Here is a 9932-nt window from a genome sequence, read left to right on the forward strand (position 1 = left end):
ATTAAGGACTGAGTTTCCCAGACATGCTGGATGTCCTTCTTGAAAACTCTGTCCTTATACATACCTGGAAATGGATAGAGAATAAAAAAATAACTAAAGCATTGTATGCCTTTAGATACTGGATGCTACATATTGCTATGCTTGCAATGCTAATCTATGCTGTAAATACCTATTAATATAGGTATCCTGACTGGCAACCAGACACTGTTTCTGTGCAAAGATATCCAATGAAAATGAAAGGCAAATACCAAGATTCACATATTCAGCTAGGAAAAGCTGAGAAACTGAAGGCATAACTTAGATGCCCAAATACTGATATGATATGAAAATGTGTGCAGTTCTCTAAACTGCTGTTTGATGACTCCAGGAATGTTTAGGAATTGTCTCATTTTTGTATGGGTGAAATAGAACACACAGCTTATGCATCAATATTAACAATACCTGAGCATCAGCAAGCTCAAATAGAGAGGAAATTTAGTTTTTATTTCATGCACGTAACTACTTCTATTTTTTATTTTTGGAGGGGCATGTGCTATTAACTGACATTAATCAGAAAACAATTACCACCTTTGGCAAAGATCTCACAAATGCTTTGCTATACCCTGAGAATATGGAGTTTATTTATTCATAGTTAGAAATACAGAATGTAAAGTCCACATAAAAGTGAAATGAGGTGAAAGAATCTACCTGGATGACAGAGGAAAAATGCTCTCAAAGCATTTTTCTATATTTTTTAAAGTATAATGGAAATCTGACTCTTGCTTTTTCTAGACTTTTTCTCATTTTCAAGTAGTATCTCAATTAGAAACTAAATACATGATTGCATGTCTGGTCTGTTTTCATAGACACTTGACACTTTGATTGTGAGTTAATGAATTTTCTTTATTTGATTTGAAATATAAGTTTAGATATGCAAGCATGAGTCTACATTTACCTTATCTAATACAATAGGATTGTTACTAAAATACTTGGTAAAAAAATGATGTCAAACCAGATTCTGGTCCATATTTAACATTCCTGTTATGGAATAGGACTTAGAAAGCATCTTTTGTCTTCTCTTGATATTTGTTCAATGGAAACTGAAAGTAAGAGTGCCTGAGTCATCTCTACTTGTGGATGAATAAGTGGACAAATGAAATAAATTAACCCTTAAATTTTCCAAGCATGTGGGACTGCACAGCCTCAATACACCAAGGCTTAACCTCTCCAGAAAAGAGCAAGGCTGGAATTCTGGAAGGCTCTTAATGATGGCTACTTTCCTGCAGTGTTATCATAGTTAGTGTTCAGTTAGTTATGAGTATCTGTATCATATATTATGTTATTGTTAGCTTTTGACATGTTACATTTTAGTTTGGTATAAAAGGCAATGTGGGGCCTCTAAGGGTCAAGCTTCACAAAAAGGAATGTGGACATCTAACACAGATATCCTGTCTTTATTGGCTTGGAACAAGACATAATAAAATAGAGTTCTTGCAAGCACTATGAGATACAAAGGTGAAATCCAAAAATGGATCTTCATTTTGCTGCCAGATATGGTCTTGTAGCTGAAGTTCTGAAACTTCAACTTGAAAATACTGAAATTCAGAGCAAATCTTCAGTCACCTACAGCTATTTAAGATTCAAAGTGTCTCCACAGGTACATGGAGAACATAGAAGAACACTTACATGGATGGATGACATTATATTTAACAGCAATAATTGCAAGCATGACTTCTATCATTCAGTATGGTTGCTGGATTCCTGCCTTTTACCTAATGCTAAGTTACTGTACCACTAGTCAGTCATGACAGACTAGATGGTGTGAGAGACTTGTGTTCTTAAGTCTAATAAGAATGTAATACTCAGCTTTCTGGATAGGAAAAAAAATGAAGGAAAAAGAAAAGAACTGTCACGTAACCAAATGGTGCTGGTATAAGACACCTCCACATCTGCTGTCAAAATGTCCCCTCAGTGTACAAGATAGTTTAACTCATTCATAGGACTGTGTGTCATTCAGATTAACACCAAGGGAGCCTGGCTTAATACATTCAATATCATTTCACACATTTAATAGTTAGACAGAAAGACATTAAGTTTTGTCATGTAAAGTTACTTCTTGGATGTGGATCTTGAATACTCCGTGAATCCTATATGGCCCATTTTTTATCCTACTGCACAAATTGGGAAGCACTATAGTCTGTGGATTTAACAGAATGGTTCCTTTTTTGTAAATTCCAGTATTTTTTTGTCGTGATATTTTTCCACCCTGTGCAGAATTAAGCTCAAGTTTTTTCTAAAACTGTAGCATTTATCTCTACCTTCTAATATTTTTATTAAGCTTATTTACTGTAAACATGCTGAATTTGGTTTTTTGTTTTTTTTTAATACAGCCTAGCTACCCATATTCATACCAAAAACTAGACAAAGAAAAGAAAAACATAAGCAAACACCCCACCAAAGAAAAACCCCCCAAAAAAACCCAAAACCCCAAGAAACCAAAGCAAAACAAAAATCCTATGAAATGTTTCCTGAACTTCCTGAACAATACTTCCTGAACCAAAAAGTAACCAATGAGTTAATGTGAATTCGAACTGATTTTCTTCTCTGTCACTAACTGAGAAATAATTCCAGTGTTTAGTTATTGTCAGATGGTCAGCCAGTATAAGTCAAGACCTTTTTTGGCCATAGGTGAAGTCGGGTTCAACACTGTTGCTAGGATTCACCTTAGTAAATACATATATTTAAACTTTAGAATCTACACTTGACATAACCATCTAGGCTTCCTTTTCTCACTGTAGAGAACAGTTTCTTCTAGAGTGAACTTTTTACCTACTGGAATACATAATAAATTCCTAAAATTGCCTTTTCCTTTCCTTTAAGTATAAAAGAAGTCTACATTGACCAGCTCAAGTTTAGGTATTATAGATTCCTAAAACTACCTGAGTTGTATTTACTATGTACTGGCAAGATGTTTCATTCTGTTTTCCACTCAAAATAGTATGCATTCCTATATCTACAGATCAGCCACCAAAGTCTCATCCAAAACAGTAGCTTTCGTGCCTGCAAACCACAAGTACCTCTGATCACACTTTGTTCCCCCAGAGATTAGCACCGTATGTAGGCATTCACAATACCTGATATATCATGGAGCTTGAAACTCCTCCCACACACCTGTTGAACAACACTGTTTTATACTTTGGCATATACATACTATACTTGATCTGAACTCTGTCTAAACGTGACACAACTTCCAAGTTCCTAAGTGTCTACATTCCCATTTCACTCAATCTTTTTTCAGACTTTATGTCTCTAGAGTTTGGAACAACAGGATTTTTACCGATATGTCCGTGTATTTATTGTCTGCATACAGAAGAATTTTGAAGAGCTTCAAATTGAAGTGAGGAAATGGTATAGTTTTAAAAGTTCAAAGAAGAACATTGAATTGTGTCAAAGTATACCTCCACAGTTTCAGTCTGGGACTACACATACAGGATGTTTCTGTAAAAAGGAGATACAGAGGCACAAGGTATGTTAGCAGAAAGGAGCAGAGGCAGAAATAATGACCTTCTGGTGCCTTACCAGTGTTCATTTTATGATCAGTTGTGAAGAACTTTGATGTGAGCAAAGATCTTCACTTAAAGCAAGGAAATATGTAGCTTTGTAACTTGAATGATTGTGAAGATGGGATATGACATAACTTGGCAGAAATTGTTCTGAAAAAAAGAATTTCATTCTCATAAAAATAAGATATTTTCTTTATAGTTATCAAGGACAGTATTGTGAAAAATTCAGCATGTTACTAACCTGCAATTGTAACATCAGATGAGGGTAACTGTAGTAGCAATAAGCTTGTCCTTTCACCCCTACTCCTACTTCCTTTCATTCCTTTCTTTCAGCTGTGCTGTTCAGGCTAGGGAAAGCAAAATGTATTTTAAGATTATTTTGAAATTCAAGAGAATAATAGCACCTGAATGGAAAGAAGAGCAATATTTATATAGAACAAGAGTATTTATATTAATATTTAAGAGTATATGGCTATGTCCTTAGCAAACATCAAATTATGAGAAAAGTGTGATTAAATACACTCAAGCTCCTTGAATAATGCAACAACATCTTGTCAGTATAGCAGTTGCTCTATCATTACTGCCACTCTAGGCTGTTTCTGGACAGTGATAAAATACACTTTCCTAACTCAGTAAGAGATACCTGAGTTCTGAAATTATTTGATAAAGCAACCTTCCTTTGTAACTTCACTGTAACTTGAAATCCCTTCCCTTTACTTTTTTTTTCCAGAGATTCGTAGAAGCTGTCTTGAATAGTTAGCCTTTTCTCTACTGGATCTTGAAGCAGAACATCACTTTAACATTGCAGATGCAACTAAATTATAGGCTGGTTCCCTTTGTAGACAGTGATGTATGGTCCTTCAAATGGATGGCTCCAGTCTGCGAAGGATAACTGACATGCATCATCCTTAGATGTTCCTGGCTTTCTACACTAAGAAACCTGGACAACTAGTATAGGCCAGCAACAGATTTAGACTGCTACAGCTGGATTGCCTAATTCCATCCTTCTGTTAGTTATCCTTCCCAACTCTCTTTCTCTACAGAAATATTTTGATTAGATGGAAGCCAAACTAAATTTTGTATGTCTTTATATTGTATATTTGGAGAATGAAAACAACATTTTTTTGTTCCAAAGTGTCTACCATTGGTATGACTGTGCCACTGGGGACTAGTCTGACCTTTTGAAAAACATCAAGCCAAGGTTTGCCCACTGGATAATCACTCTAGTGATTGTATAACAAACCTGAAGCGCAGCAACAGAAGCGGATGGATGTCTTGACAATGTTGCCAGAGTCAGACATGCCAATGAAATAGGAGAAATGCAGGGAAAAAAAAGAAATGAAACTTGGAAGTCAAAGAGATAGAGGAGAATCACAAGAACCAACATAAAATGCTTCTAGAAGATCTCTAAAGTGATTATGAAATAAATGGGCAAGACATGGATATTTCACGGGATGTGCTTAAGAGAGTATGCAGTTAGGAGAGGGAAACCTCAGTAATACAGACATCTGTGGTTTTGTTTCTGCATAATCATGTACTACAAAATATGTAAGCAATATTTTGGAAAGGGAGAACTGGCAAATGAGCCACAAACCAATAAACCATTAGCAACACAGACTTCATTCTATCTTTAATCAAGGCTCTGAAAGAAGACCAGATGCAGTATAATAATTCTTATAAGAGCCCCTAGTTTTTATATAGGACAAACTCCAAGGTTTTATCCTATATCTGATGCTCACACATAACTGACTAGTTTAGTGCAATAGTATACCTACTTTTCTGGATGAACAGAATTTGAATGTAAGTGAAGAGAAAGCAGATTTTATTTCCTCAGTAAGCAAAAAATACTAGAGTTGAATACAAAGACAGTGGACTCAATGTACCATATGACAGGCCAAATTTGCCATGCCACCTGATTAGTCAACCTGATTATAGTCTCCAGGCAGCTTGCACATGTGACTTAAAATAGCATCTCTAATGTCTTTGTAGTAACAGACCATGTCAGGAAGAAATTCAGCTGGTTGTTTATGTGCAAACTACACTTTTTTAGCCCATAATTCATAACATCCTAAATTTAGGTGGTGATCCACCCTCCCTAAGGATCGGAAGCATCATGATGTACTCACCATGACCCAATCAAATGAAAGGCAGCAATAATGTTACAGTTCAGATTAGTCAATTAGAAATGCCATCTTGCTAGAGGGCACCTTTCACCACAATCTGCATTGCTCAGAAAGCAGTTCAATTAGACAGATAACACAATCCAAACAGAAAATTTCCCAGCTGTCCAGTTTAAAGACGAAGTTTAAAGTTGGTGTGCATCTTATTTTAAATTTGATTATAACATGGATTTCTGCCAAAAGGAATAAAAGGCTGTTTTAAAGAAATATTTCAGTGATATATATTATTTTCTTCAAGACATAAAGGACAGCATGAAAGAAACCATGAAATTGAAAGTAAGGGAATTTAAAATGAATTGGTTTAGACAGAACTATTATGGCAAGGAATGAAGACAAAAAAAATTATTTTCCCTTCTCTTTATGTTGGGGTATTGCTGCTTCTAGCTGGTTACAACATTTTTGGCCTTTGGTCTTATGAAATAGTATAAATTACATTAGCTGAAGCTGAAAGGTCTCAAAGAGAGTCTGTAATCTCTCAGCATGATAATCTGGGAGAAAAGCACATTTCGAAGCTTTTGTGTGTTTTGTGATACACGAAACAACTATACTTACAAAGCTTTCATTTTGCTAACTCTTGGAAAAAATATACTGCTGTTTGAGTCTATTATCACCTTGTTGGGCTCTCACTTGTAATAGTTTGCAAACAGTTAGCCTAAGTGAATGTATGTAGAAAACCTTCAGAATAACTAGCCCTGTGACTCTAAGGGTGCAGGTGGATTATGATAATTTTTGGAAAATTTTATTATATAATGTCTAATGTCTTTCTGTATGTTTAACATGCTTTATTATTCCAATAATTTTTCTACTTCAATTACTTCAAAATAAGCCTGGTTTATAAAAACACCAGTATAATTAAGTGAGCATGATACACAACAATAAATTATTATCAGGCCAGCTGTGCATGTATTCTCATAAAAGGTGAAGGCATCCTGGAAGAACACTTATTACTTCACAAATATCTGAAACTCTTGTCCCAAAACCAGGGACAGGACATTACACTGTCATTGCCTATAGTGATCATTAGTAAAACAGTTTCAGATGATCCCCTAAGGAAACAAGACCTCTGTGGCAACACTCACTGTGTGAGTATGGTATGTATATGCTACTAATTTAATTTCAGTCACTTCCTGCTTGATCAGTCACTTCAGACAGAGAGTTGGAAGTATGAAAAATATGTAAGCTCTTGTAGTTTTCATAAAAATAGGTACTTGGGAAGAGAAAACCATATTAGTATACATAAAAGAAAATCTTCAGCATGAACTCAGCCCATCATAAAGGCCAAGGACTGAAGAGGAGAAATAATTGTAAAAACAAATCAAACCAAATAAACAGCTTTGTTAAGGGCTAGCAATTCACTGCAAGCTACAAACTTGTCAGTATAAGAATTCAATTTACCTGACGTGGACATCTTGCTTCCACCTACAGCTTAGATAAGAGTTACCTCACCAGCACTGGCCATCTGAGAGTTATTTACCCCAAATTAGTCATGTGGGCTATGTCTTTACTGCTGAGTGATACAGGGCTAAGGACAAGCCCTCAGACCTGAAAGTGAGTAGTGTTGAATAGCCGTAACTAGTAGCACTGTTCTCTCTCCAGGAAACTTAGGTACTTTTTGAGAAGGTCTGCTTCTACAAACGCATGAAACTTAAGTGTAAGGTATCTAATAAAGATGGACAGAGTTCAGCTTCAGATTTTAATTGATTCTGGTGCTCACTGAACAACCTTAATGTCAACAATTGCATCCACATCTTATTCAATGGATTTGCCTAGAAGAAAATAAGTTGGAACAATCTGAGGCACTCCCAGACAGTAAAGAATTCAGTATTTTAAGTAAGTATATATGCAGTGTTTGAACTTGTTCCCCGACGATTTTTTATTCCACAGTAGGGGATCCATGATCAGTGGAGATAACAGACAATTCTAGAGGATGAGATGAATTATCCTAGAAAAGACACCTCTGCTCTTGATCGTAGTTGAAATGTGTGCAATATACTTAGGCTAGACAATCAGCTTTTAAACAGTTTTAAATTAGGTATGATCAATCCCAACCTGGAAAGTACTGAACTGCTCTCAGGGTACCTCAGAGTTCCTCATACAGTCGATGAGGAAGGCTAGGTTTTTTTGAAGATACCATAAGGAAATTCAATTAGTTTAACTTTGCTTGTTAAACTGCATCAGGCAGAATCACCCTCTTGTGAAACAAACTCTTACTATTGACTATCTAGGAAACTTAAATTTTAATATTTAGTATTAAAATTAATGTTTATATTGTCATTTTTATCATCTGTTACCACAATGGCAGAAGATTACAAAAAAGTTACAAAAGGCATGCAGGAGGAGGCAAAACATTCTAAAATGTCAGATTTTTCACCTATACTGTCAATGTCATTTGTATTATCAAGAACTTGTCTAAATTGACAAACCTAAGAACATTTCCCAGCTAGTGGATCCAGGTGTATGATCCAGCTGATTTCTAGCTGGATGACAGCAATTATAGCCCTTTGGATGAGTAGAAAAGAAACTGTGGCATAGTCAGTGTGACCCCTTGCTTGGCACACCATAGTTCATGCTGTGAAGATGTAAACAAAAGTTTAGGAATGGCAGTTTGTGTCATGTCTGTATATACACATACACATGCACACACATATATAAAAATACTTCTTTAGGTATATTCATAAAACATTATAGGAGTTTTGAAAACAGTTTGTTAACTAGAAGATCATTTAAGCTAGAAGCAACATGCAAATAAATAATACAGTAGAAATCAAACAACCTTCCTGAATGTAAGGTGAGGTCTACTTGATGGATTTCCTCTGAACAGCAGATACATCAGCCTGAGAATAATAGCATAGCAAAAAAAAAAAAAAAAAAAAGAGAAAGAGGATACATTTGTACCAGAGGGAAATAAAATTGCTCAAGGCTGCAGCACTGTGGAGGCTTGGGAGAAATGGTAGTGTTTTCCTATCCCTAGGGAATCTTGGAACTGATTTCAAAAGGCAATACCCTGGATGGACTGTAGCTGAATTGTTTCCTCTATGGCTAACATATACACTAGGAAATCCTTATGCTCAACCATGAGCAGACCTTAAGGAGTTATTTAATGACATATTCTAAATTTCCCTTTTTATGTCTTTTGCAACTTTCCAAATCTTTTTTTCCAATTCTTTTTTTTCCAATTCTTTTTTTTCCCAATTCTTTCACTGAGCAGTTTATCCTCCTTTGCTAGGACAATCTTGTTTCCTCCTTTAGGCTTTTCTGCAAACTTAAGGAGAATTGCAGATAACAAACAGGTCCCATTAAAGCAATGGCACTCCAATTAAAGTGATGCTCTTTTATTTGGTTATCCTCTGGCTAGCAATCATCTAGAGCAAACCCTGAGGCTACATCTATATGAATAAATAAATAGGATAAGGGCTGGTCTACTAGCCCTGATGTGAGCAGCAAACACACCCATAAAACTAAAATAATTTCTCATTCCCACACCAGACAGGGTCTTGCTTACTGCCTAGCAGAGAACAGTTTCTGTCCAGCAGTATTTTCCTAGACAGCACCTAAATATTTTCTGACAGAGCCTTAGTCAGAAAGGACTGAAAGCATAGAAGCTTATGTGCTAGCAAATCACATTTACAGGGGATTGCTTGCTAGTAGTTCTTGAGCATATATGTCCTCACCCTGTTTATTAATACTACAGACATAGCAGCAGGGTCCAGGCATGATTGAGGGGAAAGCATTTTTAACAATTAAGGTTCCTTAATTTTCTTAAGTTATTACAGCATTTGTATCTGTTGTGTAATAGAAGTTCTCCATACTAGGAGTTCAGAAGTAGAACTAAAAGAAAAATATCAATACCATTCACTTCACCCCTGTATATTTTAGGGTTCCTTCCAAGCCTGTTTTTTTCTCCATCTCCTTCTTCCAAAGGCATGCTACAAAAAAATAGAGGGAAACAGAAACCTTTAATATAGAGTCACTATTTCCAATATAAAACCAAAACCAACCTCCAAAAAAAGAACAGAAGTACAGTTATGTATGGCTTACAGTATATTCCTTGCCTTAGCTATTGTATGTCACAAAATACCTCGAATATTTTAGAGTATTCACAAGTGGTTGCATTCATCAAATTCTATCCTTTAGGAAAAAAAGTAATGAAATACACAGAAGAACAGACACGCTTGGAAGTGGACCTACGTTTTCAACACGATTTTTTCAG

At 35.7% G+C, this 9932-nt stretch overlaps 1 long non-coding RNA gene across 1 annotated transcript; it reads right to left on the reverse strand.

Annotated features, from left to right (window-relative positions):
- Nucleotides 1–3789: 3789 nt before the first annotated feature.
- LOC113951751 lies at nucleotides 3790–9650 on the reverse strand. The gene is made up of 3 exons (XR_003529262.1): nucleotides 9572–9650; nucleotides 8146–8291; nucleotides 3790–3889 (listed from the first exon to the last, which is right to left on the reverse strand). It is a non-coding gene; the product is annotated as an uncharacterized LOC113951751 (long non-coding RNA).
- Between the last annotated feature and the right edge of the window lie 282 nt (nucleotides 9651–9932).

This window comes from Corapipo altera, unplaced genomic scaffold, assembly GCF_003945725.1.
Source record: "Corapipo altera isolate COAL_440 unplaced genomic scaffold, ASM394572v1 0, whole genome shotgun sequence".
NCBI lineage: Eukaryota > Metazoa > Chordata > Aves > Passeriformes > Pipridae > Corapipo > Corapipo altera.